Raw genomic sequence first — 18,312 nt, 5'->3', positions numbered from 1 at the left:
AATTTGTATCTTCTAAAATCTAAGGGAAGGGTATTTCATCAACTAGCTGCAATATTTCTCCTGTACTCACACTAAATTCTCCCATTTTTAAATAGTAAATAAGGGTTAATTAAAAAAATGTGTTTTCTGCATCCTTAAGACTGAGGACTTTTTTATGGGAGCTTCTATACATTTCAGGACCCCTGCTACAAATGACACAGCTAATGCATACCAGAGCTGTTGGTAGCAAAATTATATAGGCCCTCATTCCGAGTTGTTCGCTCGCTAGCTGCTTTTAGCAGCATTGCACACGCTAAGCCCCCGCCCTCTGGGAGTGTATCTTAGCTTAGCAGAATTGCGAACGAAAGATTCGCAGAATTGCGAGTAGAAATTTCTTAGCAGTTTCTGAGTAGCTCCAGACTTACTCAGCCATTGCGATCAGTTCAGTCAGTTTCGTTCCTGGTTTGATGGTCACAAACACACCCAGCGTTCGCCCAGACACTCCCCCATTTCTCCAGACACTCCCGCGTTTTTCCCAGAAACGCCAGCGTTTTTTCGCACACGCCCAGAAAACGGACAGTTTCCGCCCAGAAACACCCACTTCCTGTCAATCACAGTACGATCACCAGAACGATAAAAAATCCTCGTTATGCCGTGAGTAAAATACCTAACTTTTGTGTAAAATAACTAAGCGCATGCGCAGTAAGCGACTAATCGCAATATAGCAAAAATCGGCAACGAGCGAACAACTTGGAATGACCCCCATTGTTCTGGAAATGTCAAACTCTACTTTGAGTTGATCAAAGGCTGCAAGCATTTTATTTGTATATAATTGCACTTAGAACCGTAACCCATGTCCTAACCAGAAATAACTTGATTTCATCGATCCCAATATTTTTAAACCTATTGGCTTGCAAGGATCTATTCCAGGGCTGTACTGTACACCTTTTTGTGCATAATAGTCCAGATGTGTATGGCCTCCTTCAGCAGAAGGGGAGAACTCATGCTGCATGTACCTGACACTAATGTATGCATACAGGTATTAGTTTAAACAAACTGCAAACCACTGTGTCCAGGGACCACGACCCATATCCTCAAATGTGTTAATTGAGACTGTAAAGTCTATATGTCGGGGAGAGAAAAAGCACCTGAGTCCTGGAATCTGAATTAGAATTTATCCAGTTTCCCAGCCCACACCTAGGGGTCTATTCATGCAGCAGAGAAAAGCCCTGTTTTGCGGTAAACAGGGCTTTTCTCTGCTTACCGCAATTAACAGAGCGGGTTACCGTGGAGAAGTCCCTGACTTCCCCAGCGGCACCCCCGCTCTGTGGCTGAATCGCATCACCATACGTTTGTATGGTGACTGCAATTTATGTAGGAACGGAAAGCCCAGCTTTCCGTTACCCTTCGCAAAACCCCATCGCCCTCTCAGACAGGTGATGGGGAGGCTTGTACAGGAGAAGAGCAGTGAAGACGTACATCTCCTGCCTTCTCCCCACCCTCTTCCGTGACAAGAGCCAATTAGAGAAGCCCAGGGCATATGCATTTGCATATGCCGGGTCACCTCCTCTTTGCTGCCCTTGCCCGCCGCTGGAGGTCTCGTTTCCCCGGCGCATGCGCAGATGACACCTGGAGGCAGGGGGGAGGACACTGCACATGTGCAGAAGACCCCAGCCGCGGTATGAAGAGAGAAGACTGGGGAAGCCGGGATCGCGGAACAGCCGGATACCGCATCGCATCAGGGAACAGGTAAGTATTAATGAATTGCGTTAGAAATGTGAAAAAAACCCTGAAATAAGAATGCTATGTTTAGTGATAAGTTAAACATAAACATCGCATTCTTACATGAATAGACCCCCAAGGGCGAGATATGATGTTCTATTATATGGAGAGCCGTTTCTAATTGACTGGCTATGTATTAAGTAGATAAGCTTACCAATCATTTACTCATTTCATGTCAGCTGCTCCTCAAAAGCATTTAAATGGCTTACGGTGGATCAAGCAACGGTGATTGAAGATAAATAATTACAGCATTACACAGAAAATATGGGAAACATTGTTTGTAAAATACTGTAACAAATAAGACTACAAGGTTTTTGAAAAATCCAAGATACTGTATGAGGAGGAATGTAATAGAGTTACAGTTTGCTGGAGGTGCGGGATGCTAACCAAACTCAAGCTCTCCCGCCGCGGAATCTCCCCTTCTCTGCGCTCCCAGTAACCATCTCCACGGTAACCGCTCTCCTCCCACTGGCCAGCGCTGCCCTTCGCTACCCGTTGTTCTCCCCCTCCACACTTCTTCCACCTCCTCTCTGCCGCGGCCACTCAGGACACTGTGTTGTCTCAGCCGCGCTCCCCCCTTCCTATTCTCCTGCTCACAATACAGCCATCAATCATGTGCACACTGGACTGTGGGACACCGGAACTCTCTCCTCCCAGGTACCATTATTACTCCTGCCCTCAATGCAGAAACTACGGGGAGTGAATGGCAGCGCCGGCCAGTGGGAGAAGAGCGGTTACCGTGGAGAAGGCAACCGGGAGCGCAGAGAAGGGGAGATTCCGCGGCGGGAAAGCTTAGTACATCCCACCCATGGTGAGAGATTCAGAGAGGATAGGTACATTTGGACATCATCCTCATAGACAATTTTCTGATGTTAAGGCTGGAATCACCACAGCAGATAACATCATCACAATAAAATAAAATATCCCTTTTCCTACATAATACCATTACTGAGTGATTGCTCCCAAATAGATTATTTCACTGCACAACACTGGGGGTTATTCAGGTTTGTTAGCAAACAATTAGGTAAAACCATGTGCACTGCAGGGGGGGCAGATATAACATTTGCAGAGAGAGTTAGATTTGGGTGGGTTATATTGTTTCTGTGCATGGTAAATACTGGCAGCTCAATTTCTACACTGCAATTTAGATTTCAGTTTGAACACACCCCACCCAAATCTAAATCTCTCTGCACGTGTTACATCTGCCCCACCTGCAGTGCAGCATGGTTTTGCCCAATTGCTAACTTTTTTGGTTAGCTAGCAAACCTGAATAAGGCCCGCTGTTCACAGGAATCACAACACAGTGCTCCCAATAATGCATAAACCTAGGGGTGGATTGGGAACCTAAAGTGGCGCTGGAAACATTCTGGAAGTGGCCTCACTTGGACAGGAACATATCAACTGTAGGCGAGATCAGCACAAAAGAAGGCAAGATTAGCACATTACTATTACAGATATCAATGGTAGGCATGGTAAAAGCAACACGTAATGGTAGGCAGCAACACAAGACTGAGTATGTCACAGTAGAAAGACCCACAGATGTGTCCTCATACACCTATCCTTTTTGCTCCATGTGGTGCAAGAAGCTAGGAGCAACTTAAGCTGGGTATACACCTAAAGATACAGTATATATGCAGATCATACACACTGACCAACCACCACTGCCATCTGCAGATATATCTGTTGTTGAGGGCATTGGCGAATTAATCTTTCCTCCATATACACTGGTAGATTGTCATCATGAAATGTGCTACATATTCCTGCAATTAGCATAATGGGCTGGCCTTCTAAAGGGAACATAGGGAAAGGAAATATGCTCTGTTATCTCTTATCCTCTACTGCTCTTTCATTACAGTCTGAAGCACCAGAACCCAATTAGCAGCTGGAAACCTGCTCCAAATATGTCAGTCCCATCCCATGGGATTAGCACCCTGCACCAATCTGATCACAGCTATTATGTGACTTGTGGACTCATTTGTACCATATTTTACTTATTATTATTATTATTATTATTATTATTATTTTATTTATTTAGATATTTTTTATTATTATGCAAGTTGCAAGAGACAAGACAGTTGGAAAGATACAGAATTATGGGCCTTATTCAGCTTCAGTTGCAGTTTTGCTAAAATAGCAAAACTGCAACTGTTACTTATCACTCGCATACTGTGGGCCGCCCAGCATGCTAATGGGGGTTAATGATGCGATTGCAATTCAGTTGCGATCACATCACTAAATAAGTGAAGCCCCCCTGTCTCCACAACCTGTCTGCGAAGGCATTTGGGCCACGACCATTTTCCTGTTCGCAGCAGCCACCTGTGACATCAAGCCGCCGCCTCGAACCTGTAACCATTTACGACACCACGCTCCCGCAACACCAAGTCGATGCCCCCACAATGCCCCATCGCCGCCCACGACCACCATGCGAATGCCTCTGCCTGTCAGTTATGTGATGTGATTGCGTTGTCTTGCCCAGGCACGTGCAAATGGGACCTGCGCATGCACACTGGTGCTGGGGATGGAATAAAGCCCTATATCTCAGACAACAGTAATGTACAATCCAGAGCAAAATGGTGTCGCTGAGTTATTAAATCGAATAGTATGTGTTTGTGAGTGGAGCATGCTTTTTTGAAGCAGATATCCCAGCAATGTACTTGGGAGAAGAAATTTAAACAGTCTGCTATATGCAAAATAATTTATTGGGAAAAACAACGAAAAGACTCTAGGAAATGTGGAATGGAAAGAAACCAGACCTAAAATATCTAAAAAAACATACATGTAAGTTTGGAAGTAAGGCATTTGTACACTTTCCAAAGGAGAAACTCTCAATGTATCAAAATATCGCCCTAACCGACCTTTCCGCTCTGCACAAGATCTGTGTCTCTCATCCACACTCATTACTCGCTCACAATCAAAATTACAGGCTTTTTCAGGCTCCACCCACTCTGTGGAATGCTTTCACACGCACAATAAGACTCACCTCTAGTCTACAAACCTTCAAGTGTTCCCTGAAAACTCACCTTTCAGACAAGCTTATCAAAATCTAGACCCCCACATTACCTTCAATACCTCCCTATTTAATTACATCACCTCTGTACAGTCCACACATATCCTCACATATTTTGTCTTTCCTTCGATATCACATCCTCCTGGCTCTTGGCCAACATTACTGAGCGACCATATCATACAGCTCATTAAAAACCTTTGCAATCTGGCAGAACCATTATGCAATAGATAGCATCTATACTTGTAAGGATGTAGTTACATTGCCAGCAGTCAGGATCCCGGCAGTCAGGATACAGACACCGGAATCCCGACCACTGACAATGCCACCAGCTGGAAACCCGGCTAACAGCGGCTATTCCCACTCGTGTGTGTCCATGGTTTGTTGTGTTGCCCCCCCCTCCTCCTCCACACACACACACACACACACACACACACACACCCACCGGCATTCTAGCAGCCTGGATCCCAGCATCAGTATGGTGACCTCCAGGATCCTACATGCTGGCAACTCATACGCAATGCATCCTTGTGTATCAATGCCTATTTCCCTATAGATTGGAAGCTTGCAAGCAGGGCCTTACTATCTCTACATCCAGGGGTGGATTGGGATCAAAAACCAGCCCGGGAAATGTATTGAAGTCGGTGCGCAGCAAAATATTAAAGGTGTGGCTTCATGGGGAAGGGGCGTGGCCACATAATAGTGCCAATTCACATTACACCACACAGTAGTGCCACTTATACACATTGCAACAGGTAGAACCTCCTATACACACTGCGCCAGGTAGTGCATGTTATACATATTGCGCCAGATAGAGCACGTTCTACACTTTGTGCCAGGTAGAGCATGATATACACTTTGCGCCAGGCAGAGCACATTATACACATTGCACCAGGTAAAGCACATTATACACTTTGCGCCAGACAGAGCACATTATACACATTGCACCAGGTAAAGAAAATTTTTACACATTGCACCAGGTATAGCACGTTATACACTTTGCACCAAGCAGAGCACATTATACACATTGCACTAGGTAACACACATTATACACATTGCACCAAGTAAAGCACATTATACACATTGCACCAGGTAAAGCACATTATACATATTGCACCAGGCAGAGCACGTTATACACGTATACATAACGTGAGCCCTCTAATTTTTTAATGGCTTCCACTGTTTGAGCACAAAGGGGTCAGTGCCACCCTACACACACACACACACACACACACACACGCACAGGTCACCTACACACATATTGATCAGTTCCACCCTACACACACACACACACACACACACAGGTCACCTACACACAAACACAGGGGTCAGTGCCACCCTACACACACAGGTCACCTACATACATACACATTACACACAGAGGTCAGTGACAGCTTCCCCCCTCCAACTGATCAGTGACAGCCCACAAAAACACCACACAGCACAGTACTAGCAGCCTACACACAGTGTCAGCCTATGGAGCTGCTGAGCTTACCTTGGGACTGGCCACTCCTTCTCCTCCTCCAGCCTCTCCTCTGAGCTCCTAGCTGCCCCGGGCCATCAAACTCCCCAGCAAAGTTGCTTTCCACACCAGCTCCTCCATCACGCCGCCTCCTGGATGTCACTGTCTGCAGCTTCCAATGTGGGGATCCGCCGCTGCCTCCACGGCCGCTCTCCACAGCCGCTTTCCATGGTGACTTGCAGGGCTGTGCTGAACTAACGCTGCCGCGATCGGAGCTAAGCTCTGATCGCAGCTGCCGGCCAGCATGGGGGATGCCGGCGGCCACTGAGGGGACGCCCGGACCAGCCAAACGGAATCCGGTCCAGCGTACCGGCGTCCCAATCCGCCGCTGTCTACGTCTGTATGTTATTACCCATTGTTGTTCTATTACTGTTGTTCCAATTGTAAAATGCAATGGGATATGCTACGCTATATAAAACACTGTTGTTGTTGTTGTTGTTATTATTATTAATAGTAGTAGTAATAATAATAATAATACTCACGCAAAGTAAGTACTTGTATGCTACAGTGATTTGCAAAAGGGTTATAGATATTGCATAAAGAAACCAACCAGATGACAATAAGCCGATTTGGGCCGGGATGTAATGAAGTCCGAGTTTGGCGGCCGCCTGGGAAGCCGCCTGAACTCAGACATTTTTTAAAGGGGTAATCATGTGCTAGGCTAAACCATGCCTTGTACAGTACATGACTGCCCCTTTAAAAAAAAAAAAAGAGTCTGATTCGGCCAGCATCCTGCAATACCTCCGAACTCAGACTTCATTACATCCCACCCATGTTGTTATTGATGAAAACTAAGTGTATCATTCAGTTAATTAAACTACACAAGTAAAACGGCTTGAAAAAGAATTTCAAAAACCACAATTAGGGTCAAAGGAAAATTAATTGAAGTTACTATGGATGATCTAGTTATTGTTGGAGAAGGAAGATCACCTTTTCCTTCGGTCAGGAGATCTACTAGGTGGAACAAGAGTATACTACCAAAGTGGTTACCTTATCTTGCCTGGAAAGCACCACAACCTGAGCCAGAATCCTGGATAGAGATGCAGAAACTGCCCATAAAAGTAAAAATGGATTAAAGCTGCTATTAAAGAGATGAAGCACCAAATGTTATAGGGTGCAAGCTGAAGAAAAATGTGAGTTTTGCACTAAACTTGGACATTTTTAGAACTTGCACATGTAAAAGGGTGCAAGAACATGCAAACTCCCGATCCATCATGCAATCCAAAAATATACTGGTAGGTTAATTGGCTCCCAACAAAATGAACCCTAGCGTGAATGTGTCTGGTGTACATGGGATAGGGAACAGGGCCGGTTCGAGGGCTTTTAGCACCCCGGACGGGCAATAGGGGCGTGGCTTCATACAGGGGGCATGGTCAGTTACACCCCCTGTACAATAGTACAATAGTACAATACCTGTACAATAGTACAATAGTAGTAATAGTAGTAATAGTAGTAATAGCTGAAATGATGTGTGGTGCGCGATGACATCATCGCGCACCGCAGAGCAAAGGTCCTCTCCATGAAGGGAGCGTCTAGTTCCCTTCGTGGAGAGGACCTTTGCTGTGCGGTGCGCGATGACGTCATCGCGCACCGCACAGTAAAGGTCCTCTCCACGAAGGGAAACTAGCCGCTACACGTCTAGTTCCCTTCACAGCGGGGGGCATCGGCATCGGCAGCAGGACAGAGCGGGCAGCGGGGGGCACAGCAGCAGCGGATCTTGCCATGGTGTGGCACCCTCCGGATGGCGCCGGCGCCCTCCGGAAGGCGGCACCCCGGGCAAAAGTCCTGCTTGCCCGTGGCAAGATCCGCTACTGATAGGGAATACAGATTGTAAGCTCCACTGGGGCAGGGACTGATATGAATGGCCAAATACAAATATCCCCTCTAAAGCGCTGCAGATTATGTGTGCGCTATATAAATCACTGGATTTAAATAATAAATAAAATAAATTTGCATTTCTGCAGCAGGGTACACTGTGTTCCACAGGGAATACATTGGGGTGTAGAGATGGATCTTGATCCAGGCACCAACAGGTTAAAGCTTTAGCTGTCCCAAGATACATTGGGGCCTCACCTATACCCCGCCTCCAGGCACTGTGAGTGTGAGCTCAGTTTTCAGTTGGTGTCTGCAGAAGCAGGTCACATAACAGGTGGGCTGCACTGGGCAGCCCTGAAAAAGGTTTTTCTGACAGAAAATGTCTTCAAAACTGGGCTGTCACCGCTGTATGTCAGGGTGACACTTCAGCTCTTCAGCTCCATCACCTCCCAAGCAGTGTCGCATACTCCCGCAGGCTCAGTTCCCAGGTACTTGCGGCGGAGACGCTCCGGCTTAAGCAGGGCCGAAACTAGGATTTTCGGCACCCGGGGCAAGGTGGTAATGTAGCGCCCCCCCCCCCCCACCCCCCCAAAAAATAATAATTATATATATATATATATATATATATATACTTAATTATACTAAAGAAATAAAAAAAATATATAAAAATTAAATTGAAATACATATATATGTAAAAAATAAAAAATTATTATATATATATATATAGGAATATAGATATATAGACACGAGGTGGAAGGATCGGCACTCCTCCTATATCAGTCAGCAATGCTCAGGTGCCATCTGGAAAATGTAGTTATAAACAAAAGTCCTCCAACAAACAGCAGCACTCTGAGACTTGATTTGTCAATCAATCACAATAAAGTGCATTTAAGAAATCATCCTGTGAGCCAACGTTTCGGGGCCAATAACGCCCCTTTGTCAAGGTGATGACACCTTGACAAAGGGGCGTTATTGGCCCCGAAATGTTGGCTCACAGGATGATTTATTAGATGCACTTTATTGTGATTCATAGTATGACAAATCAAGTCTCAGAGTGCTGCTGCTTGTTGGAGGACGTTATATATATATATATATATATATATACACACATACACATACACACATATACTATATATACATATACTGTAAAGCCTACTGCCCTTCCTGCCCACCCCCCCTCACAATGCCCACTTGCCTCAGCACAAAGTGGGGGAAGCGATTCACTTGTTCCTGGCTCTTTGCTCTCCAGCTTCCCTCCGGAGGAGTCAGGCAGCCGGGCAGGAGAATGTGCGGAGGTGCTGACAAGCAGGAGGGCAGAGAGAGGCTCCGGAGTCCGGCGGCCACACATGCAGAGGGAGATGGAACAGCAGCGGCGGGAACAGTGTCATATGCGGCTGCCGCTGCAGGAGGTGATCGCGGCGGGGAGGTGGGGAGGAGCAACTGGGTGAGAGAGCAATTGCAGGGGGTGGGAGTTAAGGAGCAGCGTACGTAGGAGCCAGGCAGCGTTTGCCGTGCCCCCTGAACTCCTGCGCCCGGGGCACGTGACCCTTTAGCCCCCCCCTAGTTACGGTCGTGGTTTAGGCACACAGTCGCAGACGCTCTCCTGGTCCGCGTGGCATCTATGGGGAGGAGGTAAGTGGGTCCCCCAGGCAGGACCCACCATTAAATCGTGCTCCAATCGCAGTCTAGGGAGACGGACTGCAACGCTGGCGTGGCCACTGTGACTGAGCAGGGACCCCACTACATCCACCAGGGCATAGGAGTACAGGTCGGATATACTAATGTACACTTTTAATAAGACTCCACAGTACCAGGAGGTGAAGTCCAGCATAGCGGAGAAGGCGCGTGACCTGTAGCCCATCCCCCAGCCCAGGGCGCCATCTACTGCCGGTGTGCCTGCCCTGGAGCTGCCTCACACTCTCCCTCACTCCCTGAATGAGACATTGGGTGCCATTTTCTAAAATAGATGCGACTGGTCTCCGAGACTGCAGGGCAAGGTCTCCTTTGTAAACCCGCCTGTACAACAGTGTCGTGGTTTTATAAACACTTAAGTATTCTACAAGTCGATATTAAGACAGAGTTAGTTAAGAACAAGTGTACCTGTGCCAGAATATATTGTACGAGTATTCTGATATATACATCCGGTCTCAGACTGCACATTGTTATATATATATATTTTATATGTGTTCATATAATAATCCAATGCAATTTTATTGTCATGAAAATAATTATCTACATTGTAAATGTGACTATGTGTGCCTATATCTGCTATGTGATTTCACTACGGTGTATTCCAGATATATCTATTACTGTATACGGTACCCTGGGGACTAGGTGCGTCTTGGTCAATATATAGTGCGTCACAGTATTTACCTATTATGTGTAATCTACTGTGTACTCAGTTACATAATACCGGATTTATTTGCAGGTGTTGTGTACTGGTTACTCAGTCACATGTTAACGGATTTATTCGCAGGTATTGTACTCTGTCTGACTTCATCGTACTAAACCGCTCTATGTTGCATTTGTGTATAACGTTTAACATGTGGGACAGTAAATCTGGGGACGCTCCTGCATCCTGCAGAGCATGCGCAATGGATTTACCTGAGGGGGAAGTTTTGTGTGATGGTCTGTGCACTATATCTCATACATCTCCCAGTCAGTCCGCAGCTCCTGTAATCAATCTGTAGCCAATCTGGGCTGCATTCTCAAACCTACTGGGTACTCTAGTTGAATGCTTTATGCCCCCTATGGGACCACCTGTAACATTACAGTCACTGATGTCCCCGTGGTTACTCCGCTTTGGGCGGGAAAATGTTACCTCACGGGTTGTAGCGTATGACTCATTCCTTGGTCAGGCAAAACTCTATTCCAGGTCACTCTTGTGTCTGTGGGTCATCTAAGCGGGCTGCTCCCTCCTCCCTATCCAGTCATCTCTCTGATATTTTATCTGAAGAGACGGGGATCATGTTGTCCTGTCAGTCCCTATATTAGGTGTTTCTGACAAGGATTTTTCATTGCTAAATAATACCACTGCCCTTGTGGCTACTGGGAAACAAATCCTACAAATCACTGATGATAAGAGGACTCCTTTACTGTGGTTAAACAAACTTATATGTTCACACGTCAGAGGGAAAATAAAACTCTGTTACTACAATCTGACCATTAAGTGTACATTAAACAAGACCCCTGGTCTAATCCAGGGAAGACATTCCCCCTGTCTACAATGGGCATTAGCTCGATATCCTCCCCTTGCAGAGTTATATAACAAGAAGGTAATTCACTGATAGTGAACTCATGTGTCACCCATAGGGTGTCATCCACTCTGCCTCTCACCACTGTCCCCTCACTGTAGGAACCGACAGATAAGCATGTGGAGGGATGCCTGAAGTCTATTATTCCCTTATGGGTGATGTACATAGACCACGATTGTGTCCTCTTGCGGCTGCAAAATAGATTGATGACTGGATCAGGCATTAGAGGAAGAGCTGCCCGAGGATATATCTGACAATGCCAGACATTTCCTGTCTCACAATACCACCACCACCATTTTCTACACCAGGAGGCGTCCCCTGAGGTGGGTGTGTTGGCTGCCAAGGCATCGTATATGTCTGTCCTGGCTCGCCATATTCTGTGGTTGAGGTCATGGAAGGTGGAACTGGACTCCAAAAGTCCTTGGAGGTATTCCCCTTTACTGGGGACATCATATTTTGTGAAGACCTAATTAAAAATTGGGTCTGAATCGGCGGCTACTATGACTGCCTTTCTCCCAAATGCTACTCCTACTGCACAGAAGGCATAAGGTACCACTTTTCCATGCTTTTGGCCTCAAGGGAAAGCAAAGGTCAGGCATACCCAAGATTGTCTCGTGCTCCAAACAACCACTAAGCCCAAGGCCTAACTATCCTGGGCTGCCCATCAGCCTGCTTCTCATGACAAGCCTGCTGCATGGTGGGACAGGACTCCCTCTGGGGAATCCCAGGGGGGGGGGGGACTTCTACGATTCATCCAGGTCTTTTTAATGACCACTATAGACGCATGGGTGCGAGAAGCCGTCTCTCACGGGTACGCAGTCTCTTTCAAGAGACGTCCCCCTCGCCAGTTCTGCACAACGGTTATCCCTTCGGATCCATTAAAGGAGCAAGCTCTACAGATGGTTGTGCGTTCCCTCCTGGATACAGGAGTGGTAGTGCCGGTACCTCTGTCCCAGAGTGGCAGAGGATACTACTCGACCCTGTTTTCCCGAAACCTGATGGGTCTTTCGAGACTATTCTCAACCTGAAATCACTGAACAAGTTTATGAGAGTGTCCAAGTTCCGTATGGTAACACTGCGCTCAATTATACTGGCCATGGAACCCGGATGCTATGTGGTATCCCTGGATATACAAGATGCTTACCTGCATATGCCTATTGCCATATTGCATCAGCAATATCTGCGGTTTACTATTGGCAACCTTCACTATCAATTACAGGCTCTGCCATTTGGACTTGCCACGGCCCCTCGGATCTTCACCAAGGTTATGGCCGTAATGACCAGAGCCGGCCATAGGCATAGGCAAACTAGGCAATTGCCTAGGGCATTTGATATGCCATGGGGCATCAGCAGCTTCTGCTGATTAAAATGATATGCGGCATGCCTATATTCTGTGTGTAGCATTTCATATGCAGATACAGCCACAGTCTCACACAGTATATAGACATGCTGCATATCATTTTAATCAGCAGAAGCTGCTTGTGCATCCTAGCCACATAGCAATGCAAATAAGATGCTTTTTCATAAAAAAAAACGTGACTGGCGTTCGCATTGAGGCAAGATTTATGAGGACACATCTGTATCCAAGCAGAGGCAGGGGTCACAGTGTTAGTGGCAGTGTGAGTGCTGTGTGCATGTGAGTGGGTTGGTTGTGCAGTAGTGTTCGGAATATGTGTAAGGAGCATTATGTGTGTCATGTAAAAATGCATTAATAATGTGCAACATATGTGTAAGGGGCATTATGTGTGTCATGTGTATAAGGGCATTAATAATGTGCGGCATATGTGTAACAGGGTACTACTGTATGTGTCATTATGTGTATAGGGGCACTAATAATGTGCAGCAAATGTGTAGGGGACACTATGTATGTCATTATGTGTATAAGGGCATTAATAATGTGCAAGGGACATTATGTGTAAAAGGGCATTACTAAAGGTTGTCATAATGTGTAAGGCACATTATGTTTATAAGTACATTAATAATGTGTCTCATATGTGTTACGGGTATTACTGTGTGGCATTATGTGTTTAAGGTGCTCTACTATGTGGCGTTGCGTATAGAAAGGGCACTACAGTGTTGTCTAATGTGAATAAAGAGCAATAGGGTGTGGTGTAATGTGAATAAGGAGCAATTCAGTGTGATGTAATGTGAATAAGGGGCTCTACTGTGAGGAGTAACGTTTATAAGGTAAAGTGATACTACTGTGGGATGTAATATGAATTATGGAAACTATTGCATGATTAAATGTGAATAAAGTGCAGTACTGTGTGGCGTAATTGAAATTGGGGTTACTGCTGTGTGGCCATGCCCCTTGCCAGCAAAAACACACCCCTTTTTGGGCTGTGCGCCAAATGTTCGAACTGTTCCTATTTAAAATATAGGTGGTACAAACACCAAAATAAGGACTACTATGGGTGAGGGGTGATGGTGCTGGGAAAGAAGTGCAAGGTCAGAGGCAGAACCAGCGGTGGTGCTAGGGGGCACCAGCCAAAATCTTGCCTAGGGCATCATATTGGTTAGGGCCGGCTCTGGTAATGACGGCTCATCTCCGTCGCCAGGGAGTCATCTACAACTGACGGTAAACTTCCTACAAGCCCATGGGTGGCTCACCAACTGAAAGAAGTCCTCGTTGGTCCCTGCTCAGAGCATGGTGCACCTGGGGGCACTACCGGACACACACAGTCAACGGCTGTTTCTGTCTCCAGAGAAGGTCCTGAAACTTCAGGACAAAATCAGATACTTCCTTTCTCGCCCAAGTCAATACATTCAGCGATGCAAGTACTAGGCCTCATGGTGTCGGCTTTCAACATGGTAGAGTACGCTTAATTCCATTCCTACCCTCTACAGAGGTTAATCCTTTCTAAGTGGGATGACCTGCCTCATCAGATCAGGTCTTACATGATCTCCTTGACTCCGGAGGTTCGTCTGTTGCTGACCTGGTGGCTACAGGACCAGAAGTTGAGCATGGGCCGTCCCTTCTGGATCCTCAACTGTGTCCTACTGACTACGGACGCCAGTCTGAGGGGTTGAGGCATGGTGTTGGAGCAACACTCTTTCATGGGTCGGTGGACCATGGAGGAATCACTCCTCCTGATAAACATTCTGGAATTGCGGGCAGGGTTCAATGCTTTGTCTCTCGCCCTGCCTCTAATACAGAACAGGCCTGTTCAAGTACAGTCAGACAACGCCACCACGATGGTGTACATAAACCATCAAGGCGGCACTCGAAGCCGCATGACAATGATGGAAGTGTCAAAAATCTTTTGTTGAGTGGAACGCCTTCTGCCGGCAATATCGGCAGAGTTCATTCCAGGAGTCCTCAACTGAGAAGGTGATTTCCTCAGTGTTCAGGACGTGCGTGCCGGAGAGTGGAGTCTTCATCAGGAAGTCTTTCAACTCCTAGTGAACAAGTGGGGCCTACCAGATGTAGACCTGATGGAGTCTCGACACAATCACAAAGTTCCGGTCTTCGGATCAAGAACCAGGGATCCTCAAGCAGCAGTCGCGGATGCACTGACAATTCCATGGAACTTTCGGTTGCCCTACATGTTCCCTTCAGTGTCACTTCTGCCCAGGGTACTACGGAAGTTCAAACAAGTAGGAATACTACTTCTAGTCACTCCAGCATGGCCCAGACAGCATTGGTTCTTAGACCTGCAGGGTCTATTGATAGAGTGTCCTCTTCTACTTCCTCAACTCCCAGACCTCCCCATTCAGGGCCCTTGTGTCTATCCAGACCTGGCCAGACTGGCTTTGATGACGTGGCTCTTGAAGCTTTACTCCTGAGGGCCAAAGGATTTTCTGAGGCGGTCATCCAAACTATGCTGAAGGCCCGCAAACCGGCATCTGCATGGATTTATTATAGGGTCTGGAATTCTTACTTCACCTGGTGTGCTGCTAAGAATTACGAATCTTACAAATTCAGTTCTTCCTGACTTCTGGCTTTTCTGCAACAAGGCCTGAACTTAGGCCTTCATCTGTCTCCCTCAAGGTTCATATCCCTGCCTTGTTGGTATGGTTTCAGAGAAAAATTGTGTCTATTTCTGATGTTCATACTTTCACTCAGGGTGTTTTACAGATTTAGCCTTCCTATGTACCTCCTGTGACTCCATGGGATCTGTCTGTTGTTCTGAATGCCCTGCAAGAGTCTCCATTTGAACCTCTTGAGTCAGTGGACCTTAAATGGCTCACGGTCAAGGTCCTGTTCCTACTGGCTATTGCCTCTGCAAGTAAGGTGTCGGACCTAGGCGCTTTGTCCTGTCATCTACCCTTTCTGATATGTCACCGTGACCGGGCAGTTCTTAGAACTTGTCCTGGTTATTTGCCTAAGGAGGTGTTATCTTTTCACCTTAACCAAGAGATTGTGGTTCCGGCCTTCATCTATTCTGGTTTGTCCTACAAAGAGCAGTCTTTGGATGTGGTACTGGCTCTCCATATATACATGAAGAGGACTGCCTCTATCAGGAGGTCAGATTCCCATTTTGTGCTTTTTGGTTTTCACAAACGTACCTGGCCTGTGACTAAGCAAACCTTGGCCAGATGGATTAGAATGGTTATTGCACAAGCTTATGCACAGGCTGGACCTCCAGCTGCTGCTGATATTAAAGCCCATTCTACTCGGTCTGTTGGACCCTCTTGGGTGGCCCGCCGTGGCGCGTCCGCAGAACATTTGTGCAAGGCGTCTATGTAGTCCTCAGTGAACACGTTCATTAGGTTCTATGCCTTTGATACTTCCGCCTCCCAGGATGCTTCCTTTGGTTGCCGGGTTCTCATACCCATTAAAGCGCGTCCCTCCCTTGAGGAACTGCTTTGGGACATCCCCAATGTATTCCCTTTGGAACACAGTATACCCTGCTGCAGAAAAGGAGATTTGGGGTAGACTTACCATTGCTAAATCTCTTTCTGCGAAGTACACTGGGTTCCACAAGGCGCCACCCCTGATGCACCTAGCTTCTATGGGTTTGTAAGGCATTAGTTGCTGGTCCCTTCTCCTGTCGTGAGAATGTGGTTCTATGTGACTAACATCTGCCTTCTCTTTTACCTGCTCCTGCATTGGACTGGTTAACGAAACTGAGCTCACCGTGCCTAGAGGTGGGGTTATAGAGGAGGCCCCAATGCATCTTGGGACAGCTAAAGCTTTAACCTGTTGGTGCCTGGATCAAGATCCATCTCTACACCCCAATGTATTCCCTGAGGAACCCAGTGTACCTCGCAGAAAGAGATTTAACAATGATAAGTCTACCATAAATCTCCTTGTTTCTCGCATGTCCTAAACTTGCAATGGTCAAACTGGTAGTTCTTGGATGCACATTGCAAGCATTTTAAAATGTCCCTTATGGGCCCTACACACTTAGCGATTACACTGAAAGATATGAATAATCTTGTGTGCACCAATGATGAACGATGCGTGGCCCTGCACTCATTCATCGTTGGTGCCAGCTCATTTATGCCTGCAAGCCAATATGGACAATCTTGTCCATATTAACATGCAGTGCTATGGGGCCGGGTGATGGGGGTAGTGAAGAAACAACACCGCCCCTCCCCTCCTTCTCCACCAGGTCGGCCGTCGGGCACCTCCGTGGCCAGTGTGTAGAGCATTTTACTCCTCTAGGGTGGTTCACATTAAACCGATAAAAGGGATTCAATTTACAGTATTTTCAGGCAGAAACTTACCCTCTGTAGGAAGACTGACACATATACTTATGTTTATCTTTTTACCTTTAAATTGAAATAATGGTAACTTTTAATTGTATACCTTTTATTAGTTTGAATATATTTTTAATACTAAATCAATTAAAATAATCAAAATTTAAATCTACTTACAGACAATGCTGATAGAATTTAAACTAAATAATAATTGTATATTTCTCTAAAAATCTTTTGTCCCCGAAGTGGTTACAAAAGGAACATTTCTCACTCATTTAGGATGGTACAGTTAAAATGGGGATATGTGTTTGCTTACTCACTAGGATGCCTACGGGAGGGTGGATGGTCGGTGTCCATGACATAGGTGCCAGCAGGACCGGATTAAGCTTTGGGGGTGCTCATGGGCACTTAAAACAGGGGACCTATGATGGAAGGTGCATACCTCCCAACATTTCCCATTCCAGGAGGGACAAAATGCTCTCTACCTGGACTTCCCTCTTAATTAATGATTGCAATCATCTCTTTTGAAATATTTTTTTTAACAATTAAATATTTCAACACAGGTGATGCCAATCATAAATAATTAAGAAGGAAATCCAAGTAGACAGCATCTTGTCCCTCCTGGAATGTGTCATGGTGGGAGGTATAGATCGTGTATATTAAATTTAAACCAATGGTACATATTAGTATTAACTAATAGTCTAATAATGCCTGGGTACTGTTTATAGCTCCAACTAATTGAAAGACAACTCTTTTATAAACTTTTCTTGTAGAGGAACAAAGACAACTTAACCTTAATATAAACATAGAAAGATAAAATAATTTATCTTGTCACATGCAAGAATATCATCTGCCTCTGTACTACTTTCATACTGGGACAGAAATCAGGAGGACTCTCTGTGTGTGTCTCTATTTCTAAACCCAAATGGTTTAGTTGAATAACAGTTTACACAGGACTCAGACACCTATGCAGGGAGGAGGAGAAGCTGGGATCCCTGCATCACTTACAGCTCTCTCCACCCTCTTATCTCTCCTCTGGTCAGAAAGCTCTGTCAGTAGCTCATGAAATATGATATTCCTGTGTCTCTGCCTGAACTGCATACTGTCCTGCTCACATTCTGGCTGCTGGTTCAGCTGCTGCTTAAGTGGGAAAGCTGGTGATGTCAGTGTGCTCTGGCCGGGGGTCCCCCTGTCAAAGGGTGGTCTGGGGTACAGTATTCCCTGTGCCCCCCCTTAATCTGGCTATGGATGCCAGGCAGAATTTGTGGGGGATGATTTGCTTAAGATCCTCCTCGTAGCTTGTGTAATGG

This window comes from Pseudophryne corroboree, chromosome 4, assembly GCF_028390025.1.
Source record: "Pseudophryne corroboree isolate aPseCor3 chromosome 4, aPseCor3.hap2, whole genome shotgun sequence".
Taxonomy (NCBI): Eukaryota; Metazoa; Chordata; class Amphibia; order Anura; family Myobatrachidae; genus Pseudophryne; species Pseudophryne corroboree.
The sequence above is the reverse complement of the archived record's forward strand: the minus strand, read 5'-3'. Positions refer to the sequence as shown.